The sequence below is a fragment of the Azolla caroliniana genome, unplaced genomic scaffold (assembly GCF_043228905.1).
Source record: "Azolla caroliniana isolate FFs.n. ecotype wild unplaced genomic scaffold, voAzoCaro1.0.p SCAF_14, whole genome shotgun sequence".
NCBI classification, from domain to species: Eukaryota; Viridiplantae; Streptophyta; class Polypodiopsida; order Salviniales; family Salviniaceae; genus Azolla; species Azolla caroliniana.
Genome location: NW_028230449.1, coordinates 8868699 through 8884973, shown reverse-complemented (window position 1 = coordinate 8884973; position 16275 = coordinate 8868699).

The following is a 16275-nucleotide window of genomic DNA, read 5'->3' as shown; positions in this document are numbered from 1 at the left end:
TCAAAAACTGGACGGAATGATGCCCGTCCTGGCTCTTGACTTGTGCGTACGCCGAACTCTTGTCCAGCACCTTCGTCTCCATTCGTGCCGTTGTGATGTACGGTTCCCCGAGTATCACCGGATGCGAGGATGTCTCCTGCACAAAGAAGCGTCGATCGATCTCGACATCACTGATTTTCACTCGTACATTCGGGCAAGCTCCGTGTAGCTCCTCCATGGCGCGCTTCGTCGCTCGTATTTTCCACTCGTGCTTGGTGTTGATCGGCCACTTGCCTTCTTGTAAAAGTCCATGGACATCAGGTTGATTTCCGAACCATGGTCTACCAACGCCACCACTGGCTCCTAGATATCTCTATTCTTAACGGGGGTGTCTCCGTAGTGGCTCTAGCCCAATGTAGCCTCGAATAATGGCGTTCCGCCAACTCGTCTTCCAAGGCCATGTCTTCTAGGTACGTCGTTCGCACCTCCACCGGCTTCTCTGGCTCCGGCTCCATCGAAAGCCTTTTTCGCTTCACCAAGTCTACAATGGAGTCGTGGAACTCCTTCTTGGCAATCCCGAGCACTTCCCTCAGCAACAGCTCCACTTTGTTGTCGAGGATCCGTTCCTCCTGGACCTTTCGTAGGTCCATGGTCCTTTCCATCTCCGTGCTCAACCGGTAACCGGCCTTCTTGGCTTTATCCGGTGCGTCGGGTGCACCAGCGTCATTCTGCCTCAGCTCGAACCAGGTCTCATACCGTTGTGAGGGTCCAGCCCCTCCGGTTTTTCTCGCACGCTTCTCTTCCATCAGAACCTCATAGTTCTAGCACGCGGCTTCTACGAAGCCCGTCTTTTCTTCGACCGGGTCACTCCACCCGGTTACCTCCCGGACCTGTCTTTCTGCGTGGTTCGCTTCCTCTTTCCTCAATCGTACGTCAGCGAGGCCTTCTATCATCAATGGCCAGAACCCGAAGTCCTTCGTCTTCCGGACCTCGTCGCTCCCGACCCAGATTCCTACCAACGCCAAGTAGTGGGCAGTCTCCGCATGGCGAGCCGGCGCTTCTTCCATCAGCCGCTTCATTCCCCCTCGTCCGACGTTCAGTTCCAGGGCCCTCCTGGTTTCACTAGTGTCTACTGGCCGCCCATTCCACAGGTATACCATGTTAGACCTTATCGCTTCAGCGAAATCCCCGCAGTCCTTCTGGGTGTGGCCGACCGCGTCGCACCACAAGCACCAATGGCCGGTCGCAGGCTTGTTCGCCGTCGTCCCTTCGTGCTTATGCAACTTGGAGGTCCCTCACCATCTGAGTTAGCTCCTCCAGAGCCGCACCTCCGGACGAGCCCTTGACCACATCGATCGAAGTCGAGCCGGTCTCAAGCCAATCTCGGGTCTCCTCCCTTCACGTCGGTGGGGGTACCTCGAGCTTCCTTGCCGCAACAGAGCCTGCCCCCGTCAAGCCTTTATCGACCCATTCACGCCGTTTGTCGAAACGGTCGTAGACTCTCTTCACCATGGCCCAGTCACTCGTCAGCCCGTCGTCGGTCTCCAGCAGGAGGCCCACTTGCTCCCGGTCCCTCACGACCACCGATTTAACAAATAATAGGACACGACTTGTGTCTAGTACGGTCCGGTCCAGCGCCGAAAGACACGCGAAGTGTTCTTCAAACTCCCGGAGGAGCACCGACGCGTTTCTCCCCTTTTCGGGGGTCTCCACCCATTCCATGAAGTTCTGCTTCAATAGCCGACGTGCGTCATCAAGCCCGTATTTCTCAAGAAGCCGACTTTCAAACTCTTCCCAGGTCAGGCTCTCAGCCCGTACCTCGAGCACCTCCACGTGGATGCCCGGCATCGCCACCCGAGGGAATCTGGCCAGTTAACTAGCTTCCGGAATGCCCCTCATCACCATTTCGGCTCGGTAGGCCTCCAAGTAGCTTGTCGCGTCCTTTCCACCGAACCAGCCTATCGTGCCAATGATTACTTCAATAGCCCTATCGAGGGCACCTGTGCCTTCACGCACACTCACTAATCGATCTACAGTTGAAGCCTTGGCTTCTACAAGCTCCGTTCCCCTCATCTTTTCTATTCCTCTACCGCATGTTCACGTCGGGTTCACCAAATATGTCGCGTTATTACGCGTGTGCGTGTAAAACGAGGCGGGACCACGAGGGTCTTGGACCGAGGAACAAGAGAGCAGGAGGGGGGCGAGAAAGACAATGGTCGTGCTTCGCACACACACACATACAGAGAGATCGCAACCGATTGAAACAAGATGAATGCGTGTATATGTATATATATATATATATATATATATATATATATATATATATATATATCAGATGAAAGGGGTTACAACCGACGGGCCGGTGAGCGACAAGCTTTGATGGAGATTCTGTCGGAAGCACTCGGGCGTTCCGCGGAGCAGAGTCAGCCTCCCAAAAACCTGCACAGCACAAACGTAGAGAAAGACGGAGGAGAAGAGCTCGGTCCCAGTCCGACAGCACTTCGTCCTCCACAAATGCGATCCCTTTTACGATTCCTCTCCCTCTCTTTTATAGCCCAAGGAGGGAGGCCGTTACAACTTGTTACTTTATCTTTATTCTCTGTCCTTTCGGACAGATATATGCCTCAATTTCCTACCCGTGCGACCTAGGATATCCACATCAGCCGACTTGTATCTAAATATGTACATTACAACAAAACTTGTGCCCACATGTAAGGGCCGGTTCGCGCACATTGTTCTCCAATTCCGCCTAGGGACGGTTTTCTCCACGACAACGTCCATCTGGTGAAGATGCCACTCCCTTGCCGCAGCAACCGCCAGTACCACAAGAACCGTTGTCATCTTCCCTACTAGAGCGAAGGTCTCGTCCTAGTCGAATCCGTGGGTCTGCGCGTATCCCTTCGCCACTAACCGGGCCTTGTACCGGTTAACCGAACCGTCGGCATTGTACTTTACCTTGTACACCCACTTACATCCGATCGGTTTACAGTGTTGGGGAGGGTCAACTAGGTCCCATGTGTCATTGGCATCAAGTGCCCACATTTCTTCCTCCATAGCGGCACGCCAATTTGCGTCCCTTGCCACTTCTATGTAGCTCTCCGGCTCACGCACTTCCACCACCTTAGTCATGTACGCATAGTGATGCGCCATGTACTCATTGTACCCATACCGCTTCACGGGGTTCTTCTGGCGGGAAGACCAGCGTAACTTATCGTTACCCGGTTTGAGGCCCTTCTTGGCCGGTTCGAACTTCGTTCCCGAAGATCCGCCTTTGTCCTTACCGTAGTCGGATTCACTCCGATCCAACTCAACGTTGCCGGTTTCGTATTCTGGCATTTTCTTCTTCCCCTTCTCTTTGCGCGTTAACCGTCTCCTCGGTTCCTTGCGCGGGGCAAGCACGGCAGAGTCTCCATTACTTGTCGGTTCCTCATCTGACTGGTCATCCCGACTCAGCCGCTCATTCGGTCCACTTAACCGAAATGAGATCGGACTCTCTTCTAGAGTGCCGAGGTCTTCATCTTCTATCTAGACCGATTTAGGCTCACTAACCTCATCCTCCGATATTGGGTCGGGGTCGGAAGTCGGAGCCGATAAGGCATACCATGATGCCGTCTCATCAAACTCAACATCTTGGCCAACTCGGACCTGCTTCGACCGGGGGTTATAACACTTATACCCCTTTTGCTCATGCGAGTAGCCGACCAAGATGCATTTCTCCGACTTTGCATCCAACTTCCTCCGCTTCTCATCCGGCACATGCACATATGCAATGCTACTGAATATCCGAAGGTGTCTTATATTTGGCTTGCACCCGAAATACAGCTCATGCGCAGACACCTTGTCACCTTGTCACCGATCCATGTGTGTCGGCTGTAGTTGTCGATGAAGGAGACAAAATACCGACTCCCGCCAAGACTAACGTTCTGTGTCGGTGCCCATACATCCGAATGAATAAGGTCGAGCTTGTTACGGCCACAGTTTCGTTCAGTGGGGAATGGAAGCTGGTGTTGCTTCCCAAGTTGGTAGGCTTCACATATATGGGCCTTCCGGCCACTGAACTTCGGCAAACCGAAAAAAACTTGTTTCGTTTGCAGGTCTTGAAGCCTCCGGTAATTGACGTGGCCAATCCGCTTGTGCCAGAGATCGATATCCAATTCAATCTTCTGTCCTTTGGCGAACAAAGCAGTGTAGACGTCATTGGTGTCAAGGATAAACATCCTCCTGTCTCTACGCCCTTGCGCAATGATTTGGCCCTCTTCCTCGATGAACCACCCGAGGTGCGTAAACCGCACTTGCATCCCCTAGTCAACGATCTAACCGACTGACACGAGGTTCTTCGTGATAGTCGGAACATGTAATACGTTCATCAGCTTCCCCCTCTATCCGACGTGGCTCAAAGTGACTTCTCCGATATGCACGATTGGGTGAAGAGTGTCGTCTCCAGTTTCGACGACTCCTTGTTGTTCCGGTTTCTCCAAGAAGGAGAACCACTCTTTGTGGCTTGTCATGTGATTCGACACACCGGAATCAACGTACCACACTTCCTCCGATTTGGAAGTGGTCTTCTTCATCGAGTTAGCCTCGTGTTTCATCACCAAGGTTGGCCCTTTACCGGTTTTTCTAGTTTTGGATCCTCCTGATCCTTCTGCGTAGTGCGAGTATTGCCGGTTCTCTCTGTCGGCCTTGCCGGATCCGGATTTGTCCGAATCGGCGCGCTTCTTCTAGCACTCGCTTTCTCTATGGCCCTTTTTGCCACAGTACCAGCATTCCGTGTTGGACTTTGTTGGCCAGCCTCCGGCGCCGTCTTGACTCCCCTTGCTTGCGGAGGATCCGGAACTGCTGTCGGCACGCTCTCTGTGCCTTCGGTCCTACTCTTGCCGGCCGCTACCATTGCGAGCCGACCTGCCTCGTCCACCACGCCCACAGGGCCGATCCGCCTCCGTGTATAACATCCGGTTGTCGGTGGTTGCACCTTTTGACGCACCGGCGTGGTTTTCCTCTACAAGGAGCATTGATTGTAAGTCAAAAAACGACGACGTTTTCTCCCGTGTACACATAGCAGCTTGGAATGCTCCAAACTTCGACGCCAGTCCCCGAAGACAGACCTGCACCATCTCGCCTTCCTCGAAGTTCACATCGATAGAGGCTAAGGAGTCGCATATCTCTTTGATCTTCGAGGTGTAATCAGCCACCGACAAGTCATGTTGTCGTAAGTTGCTCAACTCTTGTCGGAGTTGAAGCTTCCTAGTTGTGGTACTTGCGGCGAAAATCTTCTTCAGATTTCCCCAAGCATCCTTTGGCGTTTTCACATCCCGAATATAGCTCAAAAATTGTTCGCCCACACAAGACGAGAAGCAGTACAGTACTTTGCTCGCCGATTGTTCCCACACCGGGAAATCTGTGTGTCGATTTGGGTGTTGTGTCATTTGCTCCGTCGACATAGCTCCAGTAACCGTGCCCGAGCAAGTACTAGTGCATCTTGTAGGACCAAGATGCATAGTTGTTTCTATCGAGCTTCTCTGTCGGAAGCGAGCTAGCCATGCCTCTATCCATCGGTTTTTACCTGTTCTTCTTGGTTGGTTTTCCTTTCAAGCTATGTCGGCTGTAGAGGTTCTCAACCATCATGCTCGGATACCATGTAAAAGAATACGTTGTGCAGAAGCAAATAGAAAACCGAAAACATAGAAATGCAAGTTTAATGGAGAGCTTGAATATACACAGTACGCGGGAGAGACAAAGAGAGTGAGAGAGCAGAACATAAGACTCTATTCAAAATAACTCTAAAACTTTGTAATACTCTGTACATCGTATGTGTTCAGTGAACACTTTTATACAAGTCCATACGGACTGACAGAAGTACGGTGTACTTCAATGCTCACACGAGCGTTTGACATTGACTACAACACATTAACTACCTAGTAGTTCAGGCTACCACTAGGCTTCCGGTTACTGATGGATCCGGCTAACCGGCTCCCCAGCTCACCGGCTCACTTGCCTACCGATCCGGCTCATCCTTCCGGATGCCGATCCAGATCCGGTTGAGCTTGCCGCTCAACAACCTATTATGTCCCTAAGGTCATGGTCCATTGAATCCCCCGCGATTGGTTGCAAAACATCGATTGGTATAACGACGCCCCCCTCTATTATATCGGTTGTTGCCCTGATATTCTTCGTCCTCCAATTCCTCTTCATTGGAATACAAGTTGTTGTTCCAGCTATTACAATAGTGACGGTCTTCGCGCGTATTCTGTTCCATGTATCGGGATCGTTCCTCTTGTTGCCCTTGATCATTTCGGCAAAGTGGCTTCTGTGATTCTACGCATCGTATTGTGGGTGTAGGTCTGTTAAGCATATTGTATTCACACTGCTCGACCGTGTGTGCCTTTGAGTGACAAATTGGGCAATGAATTCTCATATTGCATTCCACCGCGGAATACCCGGAGTTGAGACAGATCGTGCACTGAATAGCCTGGCGGAAGCGGTGTTCCTCGTCCTGAGGCAATGCCTATCGTAACGACAACATGGAAAATCCGTCATCTTCTTCCTCCAATTCGAGTTGTAATGCCTGCTCTATAACCATATCGGTTGTTTCTCCTTTCACACTATGCATGTTCAGCGTCGTTCTAATAGGTCATCAGAGTGCTGCCAAAAATGTCTCCTTAGCTTCCTCATCTGTTGGGGCCCGTGTAAGCTACCGTCGTAGACTTTGGAATCGTAGACTAAAATCCGCGACGGATTTTGTTGGCGATTGCTTGATGGTGTAAAATTGTCCAATAATCTCTCGTTGCGGTCCCCTTCTATGAAAAAATCGCAAAAATGTTGATTGCAACTAATCGAAGATCGTGATTGTTGCTAGGTTCATCTGAGAGTGCCAGCACGCCGCTCTACCATCCAGAGTTAATCCGAACTCGGCAATCTTCGATTCGTGCACTTCGGCTACTGGAAGCCACTGCGCCATGTGATTAGCGTTCCAAACATTCAGGAACAGCCGGATGTGGCTTGCAGCATCTGTTTCGCCGTTGAAGAGTGGATAGGAGAAGGTCATTCTGGACGCTATGGTCAGCAAGGGAAGCCCACGATTCTTGTGTGGTGATAGGACTTCCTGCTTGACATCGCAGTGTTCTATGAGCGTGGAGTCGACTTGTTAATCCTAAAGGGAATAGCTAAAGTGAGGTTTTTGCTTTGCGCGCTCCTCTGTCTAGCATGTGATGGACCTCGTGAGTGGTCGGTCTTGTCGGGTCGGTTCTCTGGGTCGTCTACGGCTAGACATCCATCCCTTGTTGTTCGTCTGCGAGAAATCACAGATCACCAGGTGTGCCAAACATGTTACCGATACATAACACTATCTATCTTCAGACCTTCGAGATAGACCTCAAGGTGATTGCGTGGCAAGGTAGGCCGTCACACGAGGCGCGAGCCGTACTCCGTCGGTTGCGTAATAATGCATATCCTATGGGTGAAGGTTCACGGCTATGACCGAGAACGTGAGTGCGCTACTGCATTGACTCTTACCCTATGCTTTCAGAGACGCACTTACGCATAATACAGAGATTACACAAGACAGCACGGGTTGCACAGACACCGAATATCAGAGAAGATAAGATTCTATTAGAAAAGAAAACCTCATGCTTAAAATTTACACGCTACCTCTTATAGAGGATTTCTGCCCTTTATATACACAGGTCATTCAGCCGTTCACGCTTCTCGCATGAACCATTACATTTCTTTTCTTAACGCTTCTAATATATTTAAGCATTCTATCCGGCGGTTACAATTCCTACGGACAACAATTCTCGAGACGTTGTCGCGAAAATACGACGAGGACACATGAACTTGAGGCAAGACCCCGGGTCCTCCGACTAGAGGATATCAGATTTTGTGCGTTTATACTTTTAAGAATTAACGGAAACGAGAAAGTTTAATAATTTTCATTAACAAAGGAAAAGAAATTACAATATGTCCCAAGACTGGGATTCAGAAGTTTTAGGTTTACTAAGATTAATAGAAAAAAAAAATTAGGGGTTTTGTGAGATATGGCTTCCGTAGGGAATTTTTGGGTTTTTGAGTGTTATAGCTTCCGTAGGGAAAATTAGAATTAGGTTATACGAGAGATATGGTTTCCGTAGGGAAAATTAGGGTTTTTGAGTGTTATGGCTTCGATAAGATAAGGGAGCTAAGAAGGAAAAGAAAATAAAAATGGAGAGAGCATGGAATAATCTGGAATTCTCCGTTGATCATAGCCTTCAATGTTACTTTGCATGCCCACCTTTAGCTGCATGGCCTCTACTTTTAGTTGCATCCATTTTTAGTTGCATGGCTTTTTCTTTTAGTTGCATGTGACCGTCCACATGACCTTTACTTTAATTCTCCGCATGATCCAATCATCCGTCCGTCTCGATTGTTGCCCATCCAATTCGTCTGGTCCGCTGAATCCTGGTTTCCGACTCCATCCGATTGTCGGCTTCGCCGGTTTCATTTTAATTACCGGCCGGTTCTGGTTTGCTTATCGGCCGGTTCTAGTTTGCTTACCGATAGATTCCAATTTGGTTTCCGGCTTACCGGCCGGTTCCGATTTGCTTTTCGGCCGGTTCCGGTTTGCTTACCGACCGGTTCCATTTTATTACCAGTCAGTTTTGGGAACTTGGCCACATTCATCCGTCTAGACAAAGTGGCCAAACTGCTCTTAGCACAAATGAAAAATAAGGGATCTCAATGTGCTTATATAGCCAGAGCCTTAAATTTCCTATCTATGGGGGATAAATCATAGTTCTATTTTCCCTGTCATCTCAAACTTCATGTTCTCATAATTTGATATGTAGTTGTCCATTTTGTATCTAGTAAAATGCGTTTTGAAGCTCTTGAGTACATCCATCTTCCTATAACAAGCTACTAATCTAATCTAAAATAATTATTTCATTATTTTTTACATAGTGTGTGAAGGTTCACACGACAACGTGGCCTTGTGCCCTTGGTTTAGAATCTTGCTTGTCATAATAAGGTTTAAAGACCACGCGTCGAAATTGTTTGTACTTTCTTTTCTCGTATGTCATGTATGCTCCTTAAATTCTTAGTGGGTTTTTTTTTTCACATAGTATACAATTTCGGGTAGGTAAGGTAGTTACCGTGATCGGGGTAACTAGCCCCCGTGATCCTCCGTTTCAACTATCGTAAGTCGGTCATGGCCATGTTGCTTATCGGTGAATAGGTTTGTATGGCCGAGATACGGTTTTAACTGAACCCCATTGACTCATTTCAGCATGACATCACTAACTAGTGTCCCGAGTTCGAATGTCCCATTAAATTCTTCTGTGATCCAAAAAGGCCTTGTCCATCGGAAATGGAGCTTTACTGGCATTGAGTCGAGCCGAGTTTGAAAAATGAGGACCAGTTTGCCGATTTCGAATGATTTCTCCGAGCCCTTCGAATGTCGATCGACGAAGGCTTTCCATTGTCGTTGTTCGTGTTCTATTTGGTCCAAACTGGCGATTCATGTTCTCCGAGTTCGGGTAATTGTTCGAGTCGTTTCTGCTTTGACTCAGACTCGGGAAGTCGTTCGGTGATTTGGACTTGTAGACTCGGGAGCTGGAACTCAATAGGCATGACTGCTTCCAAACCAAATGGCCAGACGAAAAGGTGTGGATTTGATACTACTTTTGAACGTCGTTTGATACGCCCAGAGTGCACTATGAAGCTTATATCCCAATCGGTTTGATTTTCATTCACGATGTGCTTGACAATGCTCTATAGTGTCTTATTCGTGGACTCAGCCAAGCCTTTGCCCGTGGATAGTACGACATGCTTTTCTTATGGACTACCGCGTTGTCGAGGTATTCCTCGCGGATGCGTGGAGTGAGGCGGGACCTCGGGGGTCCTGTACCGAAGAGTAAGAGAGAGAGAGAGAGAGAGAGAGAGAGAGAGAGACCCACTACGTGCGAGCGTAGATTCACAGGGACACGGCCCTTCGACGCAAAGACACGAATGGGACAGCGACACGGAAAGACACGAAAGTATGTATGTATTGACAAGACAAACAACAAGAACACGAGGACAACAAAACACGAAGTCGGTTACAACCGAACAGGCCGGCGGACAGATGCCGATACCTGTTCGTAAACGCACAGAAAGACAGGAACAGGTTGGAGGTGCTGCCGGAAGCACTCGGGCATTCCTCAGAGCAGCGCGAGCCTCCCGAAACCTGCACAGACGGAAGCTATGGAGTCTGCGAACCAGAGAGAGAGAGAGAGAGAAGCCTTCGCGCTCAATCCGACAGCACTTCGTCCTCGACTCTCCGCGATGCCCTTACTCTCCTCGTCTCCATCCTTTTATAGGCAAGGAAGGAGCCGTTTCCCCTTTACTCCCTACCTACCGAATCTACCTAGGATCTCCTATGTACAACTTAAGGCGCACGTGCATGAAGAGTCGGTTTCTACGCTCCGGTACACCGATTCCGCTTGTGGACGGTTTTCTTCACGACAGCGTAGTGTGTTGAGAGATCTCGAATAAGTCGATTGAGAAAATGACCTTCTTGGTCGTTGACGAACTCAATTGGACAACCAAATAGATGCCATAAGTATTCGTAAATGAATTTCACAGTAGACATGGTCGTGTTGTCACGAAGCTCCTTCGCTTCGACCCATTAGGTGCAATAATCGGTCGCGACAATGATATATTTATTTCTTGTCCAAGCCACGATCAGTTTGAATGGGCCGACGAAATCTAGGCCCCTCATCTGGAAAAGTTCTAGCGGAAGAATCGGTTGGTGAGGCATTCGGGCTTGCTCGGTAGGTTGGCCCATGCGCTGGCATAAATCACATTGCCTACAGAATTTGTGGATGTCTTTTTGTATGGTGGGCCACCATAAGACACTTTGCCAAATCTTCCAAGCCGTGGCGTGTCTAGCATAGTGTCCCCCGACTATTCTGTAATGTGCTTCTCACAAGATAGTGTCCTTTTCGAACTACCGCACCACTCGACACCAAAGTCCCTCCGAACCCTTGTGGTAGAGTGTATCCGTGAAGAGGCAAAAATTTCAGCTTTGGACAGCTAACCGCTTCTTGGCATCGAGGGGCAAGTGTTCAGGTGGAATTCCCGTGTTGAGGAAGTGAATCATTTCGTTTATCCACCCATCCTTGGATTCAGCTATTTGTGTAGTAGTGTCGATACAGAAAATGTTGGCATCGGGAAGATCGTTGTATATGGTTTCAGCTGGTTCCCCCGGTTCAAGCCGACTCAGATGGTCGGTGATCACGTGTTGTACCCCTGGTCGAAGGTCTATGTCAAATTCAAATTCTTGTAGAAGTAGCATCCATCGTGCCAATATAGAAAGGCCGAGTGATCGATGTGGAACGTGAATTTGCGGCTTGGCAGATAGTGCCGAAATTTTGCGATGTTGTATATCATGCCAAGTGCTTCGTGTTCCGTTGTCGAATAGTTTTGTTCAGCCGTCGAAAGTCATATGCTAGCATAGTACATTGGCTGATACCAGTTTGGAGACGTCATCTACATGAGAGCGCTTCCGATGGCCATGTCGGAAGCATCAACGAAAACGTGGAAAGGTTGTGACCAATCGGGGGGTTGGACCACTGGTGTGTACGATAGGATAATTTTGAGGGATTTGTAGGTGTCGTTTTCTGTTTCCATCCATTGGAAAGGTACCCGATGCACCGTCGCGTGTAACAGTGTCATGAACTCGGCTAGGTATCATAGGATTCGACTGTGTCACCTAATTTGCCCCAAAAATCGGCTGAGGGCTTTTGCTGTGGTCAGATCCGAGCGTTCAAGATGGCCTAAACTTTGTCGGGGTCCATAGCGATCCCTTCATGGCTGACAATGTGTCCTAATAGAGCGCCACTAGAGACGTTAAATGCACATTTCGTAGGGTTTAAACTTAACCGAGATTTTCGGCAACGACCGAGGCAGAGGCATAACCAGTTGAGATGCTCTATTTGGCGGCCATAGACGGCAAAATCGTCGAGAAAGACTTGCATGAAGCCCGGGATGTAATCATTGAAAATTTTGGGGATGATACGTTGGAAAGTAGCTGGTGCCATCTTCAGTCCGAACATCATTACGACTGCCACAAAAACACCCCATTCTATTACGAATGTTGTCTTCTCTTGGTCGTCGGGGTGCATGCAAATCTGATCATAGCCACTGAATCCATCCAAAAAGTTATAGCGCTATGCCCTGCCACAACGTCTAGCACACCATCTATGAAGGGAAGAGGGGATGTGTCAGTGATGGTCGCGGCATTCAGTTTTCGGTAGTTGACGCAAACCCTAATTTGTCTGTTTTTCTTCGGGACGACCACGATAGGGCTTAACCATGTTGCCCTTTTGACTGGTTGAATGAACCCCACCCTAAGGAGTTTGTTGATTTCCTCCTTTACTCTTGCCGCATAATTGGGATTCATTTGGTAGCAACGTTGTTGTATAGGTTGAGCATCCTATTGTAGATGGATCTGGTGCTGATAGTATTGCGGGTCTAACCCCTTCATGTTGTTGTACGACCATGCAAAAAAATCCTGAAATTATGTGAGCAACCCAACCAGTTCGTTTGCTATTTTCAGTGTTCGTGGATCCGTGGTGGTGCCGAGATTAATCTTGTACAGTGTTGATGCCTTCACACATTGAGAGATGGCAAGCTCACGTTCGAGTGCTTCGCGTGCATATCGTAATTCTTCGACCGACTTTAGATCGGGTTCTCAATCAATATCTTTCTCTTCTTTTGGCTGGCTCAGACACAAAAAGACTGATGGTTGTTACAATATCGATATCGAACAACAGAATAATCGTCGGGTGGTCCTCTAAGAAGTGGTCGACTTCCTCGTCAACGAGTCCATCGAGCATGTGAACGGCCTCCACGTATAATGGAGTGGTGTCTTGCTTGTGTGGTATGAATGTGCTCCTCCGTGATAACACGAACCTTGGTTTTCCCACACCGGAACAAGATCATATTTCGCTGCCTATGCTGCTTAATGTTGGCCATGCGTAACCACGGACGACTGAGCAACATAGGGTAAGCGCCAGGGGCGTCAAGATGTAACTCCACTGCTGAAATCATGAAGGTATGGCCTCCCAGAATAAAGTCGAGGTGTCGAATTAAACCCATTGGCCGGACAGATCATGTATTTGCCATATGGAGCCAAAACGGGCATGGCTCCCATTCGGAGATGCTGAGATCACGACACGTGGCTTCGCTAATGACATTGATGTTATGAAGGCGTTCCGGCTCTTCTTAGTGCACAACAGATCATGATGTGCAAGATCGTTTATCTTCAAGAGAGAAAGGAAAGGGGGGAAGGAGACTCACCTCTATAGCAGCCCAAAAACGTTCTATTTCATTACATAGAGAAAACCTCTCTTGTCTGTTTTCTCTTCTCTACTCTCTCTTCTTACTTCACTCTTCTCCACACTCTTACTTTTTTACCTAAGTATATAAGTGACTTACATATTCAGCCAATTGGAGTTGCTAAATAGTTGTGAACGGATAAATGGTTGTTTTACCTATATGTCCAATAGTAGCTAATTTCCTAATAGCTACTATGGAAGATCTTAGATACCAATAAGCATCACATTGCTTTTGTTGCGCTTGATTCTTAACACTCCCCCTCAAGCTCAACTTATCCATTCTTCAGATCATCTTCAGTCTTCTTTCCTTCATGCTTTCCAACTATCATACTGATGCTTATAATCCCATCATGTCTCTAAACTGTGTATGTTTTTCTATGCTTAGGCCCTTCGTAAGAATATCATCCACTTGCTGATTTGTACTCACATACAGCAGATCCACTTCTTCATCAATCACTTTTTCTCTAACAAAGTGATAATGCACTTCAATGTGCTTTGTTCTTGCTTCGACCAAATCCCATTTCGGCTTTTCAACCGATTTCGGCCAACCGACTCTCGTTTTGGCTTTTCGGCCAATATCGGTAAGCCGACTCATTTCGGCTTCTCAACCGATTTCGGCTAGCCGACTCCCCCACAAGGAGGGACAATCTTACATAACAAACTCCCCCTTCACTCCTGTAGGGGGAGAGTCAACCAAACCAGTCTTTTGCTGGCACGCAACAAGTTTTTCCATAGACAAGACTTTAGTAAGCATGTCTGATCCATTTTTGTCAGTGTGGATCTTCGCTAAGACAAACTCATTTTCTTCCACTCTCCTCAATGATACCTTCTTTGAATGTGCTTTGTACGAGAGTGATAGGCAGCATTCTTAGCGAGATGAATAGCACTCTGATTATCACAATGAAGTAGGAATGTTTCTTGTTTCATTCCTAGTTCACTTAGGAAATCTCTCATCCAAATCAATTCTTTTTTGGCTTCCACTGCAGCCATATACTCAGCCTCCATGGTTGATAAAGCCATAGCCTTTTGCTGCAATCTTTATTGCCAAGATACACGAATTTTACGTACTATGGTCATAATGATGGATTGGATGATGCCCTTGCCCAATGTCATTAACTCATCGAAATTGAGTCGGAGGTTATTACATTACTTTAGATTTTGCGATAGAATTGGTTAAGGAGTGATTGCTCATCCTAGTTGATATGGTAAGTGAGTTGATAAAACTTTGATGAATAAAGCAAGAACCCAAGTGTCACATAGATGGAGAGCCTTGTTACACTTTATAGATTTTGATAATTGAGGTCCTTCATTCATAAGATTCATCAAAGATGGCTTCCAAAATCAGTGAGAAAAGCAAGTCTCACCATGCGAGACAAATTAAGTTTGTGTGGGCTTGGTTTGGGAGAAGTGGATGAAACCCACAAGCTTGAAGTTCAAGGTAACTTTGAGGTTTGAGGTTTGAGTTTGGCAATGATTGTGTGAAATTTTGCAAGCCCATCAATTTTATCTAGGAAACTTAACTTTGGTTCCAATTGGTGTACCTCAACGAGACCAAGATATGGCACATTGTGTGTGTGGAGGGAGGGGGGGGGGGTGCAAGCTTGAAGTTCAAGGTAACTTTGAGGTTTGAGGTTTGAGTTTGGCAATGATTGTGTGAAATTTTGCAAGCCCATCAATTTTATCTAGGAAACTTAACTTTGGTTCCAATTGGTGTACCTCAACGAGACCAAGATATGGCACATTGTGTGTGTGGAGGGAGGGGGGGGTGGGTGGTTGGGGGATGGAGATCAATATTTCCTTTTCTAAAAGGTCATTATTTTTGCTAAGATTAGGGATTAAAGTTACAATATTTGTAATGATTTCACTTAACTAAAAGGTGAAGTAGAGTTACAATATTTCACATGATTGCACTCAACTCAAAGGACAGGTACATCAAATATGAATGACATCTAAGTAATGGGCAAGATACATGGACAATGAAAACACTTAATTATATTATTATTAAATCTATGTGAGAGACACGAGTACAATGGTACCTCAATCGAGTGGTGCCATGTTAAGAGTCTATTACTAATCAATAGACCAAAGTAAAGTAAAAAGGAAAATAGATTGGATAGAAGAACCCGTTCCACCCAACCATCCCCGAGCTATGATCTAGACATAGCCAACCTACCACCAACGTCCCATATCACTAATACCTTGGAAGAGATAAACACGATCGTTGAGACGAAAGCCTATCCCGCACCACCGGTGTCTAAGACTACTAGCAACCTTCTGATGTAATGTGCTTATGAGGGTAGCTAAGACTCATATTTATACCTTTCCTAGGCCCCTTCAATAGATGTGCCTTTCTAAATGGGTCTCCATTCATTGGTTGCCCAAATCATGATAGTGCATGCACCTATCATTCCTTCTATACAATCACATTAGCCCCTTTTTTAACATTAGTGAACATACCCTTCACTAATGTAAAAATTAGTGACCTACCCTCACCAACGTTATGTGTACATAACATGCCACCACCACAGGGGGGGTAGTTAGTAGTGGTACATGCATAAACAAGTGCATGTTCATTTGGACGGACAGCGGGAAATGCGATCAATAACACGTGGAGTTGGGTCTGCGGGCAAGCAAACATTCCCCCACACAAGTAGATTGAATAGGAGTTGGCCGGCTTCTTTTTTTCTAAAATAAATTCCGATTCGCTAGAGAGAGATCAATTGCTTGCTTGCTTGCTTGCTTGCTGTAAATGGCCAACTCGTCAGGCTCATGACCTGAAGACTGCGGGTTCAAACCCTGCCCCCGCACTACATGTTGTCAACAGTAAAAAAGCAAATGAAGATTATTGTATAATAATCCATGCTTAAGAATGGGAAACTAACGTGACTATTCATATTGTCAATTCGTTATCATTCGTGTTGTCAATGAGACGGTGACATTCCAATGA